At 47.9% G+C, this 1,404-nt stretch overlaps 1 pseudogene; it reads right to left on the bottom strand.

Moving 5' to 3' along the window:
- Positions 1-464: 464 nt before the first annotated feature.
- On the bottom strand, positions 465-582 carry LOC124778296 (annotated as a pseudogene).
- Positions 583-1,404: the final 822 nt, after the last annotated feature.

The following is a 1,404-nucleotide window of genomic DNA, read 5'->3' as shown; positions in this document are numbered from 1 at the left end:
AGAACTTAGAACTACTTAAACCTAACTAACCTAAGGACATCACACACATCCATGCCCGAGGCAGGATTCGAACCTGCGACCGTAGCAGTCGGACTGAGCGCCTAGAACCGCTAGACCACCGCGGCCGGCGCAATGAGCTCAGTGCACAATATGGCGATCCTTGCTGATGGTGGTCAGACATGGTCGACCAGAAGCTTGACAACGAGTATGGCTGCCCTCATGTTGTCTAACATCGGGCCACTAAAATTAACCTAAACTTCACGCGAACAGGCCATGAAGGCCAAACGGTACCGAGCGGCTGCCATGCCATCCTCAGCCCACAGGGGTCACCGGATGCTGTTACAGAGGAGCATGTGGCCAGCACACCAATCTCCTGACCGTATGTCACTTTCCGTGACTGGAGCCGCTACTTCCCAGTCAAATAGCTCCTCAGTTTGCCTCACAAGTGCTGAGTGCACCCTGCTTGCCAACAGCACTCGGCATACTAGATGGTCACCCATCCAAGTGCTAGCCCAGCCCGACAGCACTTAACTTCGGTGATCTGATGAGAACCGGTGTTGCCACTGCGGCAAGGCTGTTGACAACATTGGGTCATTATCACGTTGAAATTCCCTGTAAATCTGGATATTACACAATTCGGCCAGCTGGCCAAATGAAGATCTCCAATGAGGCCTCTTAAAACTCTGTTAGGTGCTGATGGCACTGTCTCACACTAGTACATGGCATCTATTTTCCCTTCAGAGTGATCACTCAACATCTGCCACAGTTCACGCCCCTTGCATACCCTAGCACGTCTGGTAAATCACTAAACACTGGATTCTGGTGGCGGTTTTCGTGTCATAGGGTAATTAAACTCCTGACATTTACTTACCTGCCAATGGTGTGTATTTGTATGAAGTTGCGTCCTCTTCATGCCATGTCTTCTGGGTGTCTCATTTCTTTTTTCAGTCAGTGTAGGACTAATGGGAGATACTGAAGTATATAAAGAAGGTCAGTATGAATGACGACAGGCGCGGTTGACCCAAGAGATAGCGTCACGTAGATGTTAAAGGGATTTAGCTGACAGACTCTTCAAAATCGACGCAGTTTTAAGGATTGAATTTAGGAATATTCTACATGCCCAAGGGTTTTGCTCCCATAGTGATCACTAGGATATGCTTCAGCTAATTAGAGGGCGAACAGACTCTTAAGCAATCATTCTTCCTATCCTCCATACGTGAATGGAATGGGAAGAAGCCCTAGTAACTGATACAGTGGGAAGTACCCTCTGCGATGCACTTCGCCGTTGTTTTCAGGGTAGAAAGTACATGCAGATTTATACCTACAGTTTAAGGTTAACGCAGAACCACAGCAAAGGAATTTTCCACTTCAACCAACATTGCCAGAAGTGAAAGACGCCATAAG

The sequence above is a fragment of the Schistocerca piceifrons genome, chromosome 2 (assembly GCF_021461385.2).
Source record: "Schistocerca piceifrons isolate TAMUIC-IGC-003096 chromosome 2, iqSchPice1.1, whole genome shotgun sequence".
NCBI classification, from domain to species: domain Eukaryota; kingdom Metazoa; phylum Arthropoda; class Insecta; order Orthoptera; family Acrididae; genus Schistocerca; species Schistocerca piceifrons.
The sequence above is the reverse complement of the archived record's forward strand: the minus strand, read 5'-3'. Positions and strand labels throughout refer to the sequence as shown.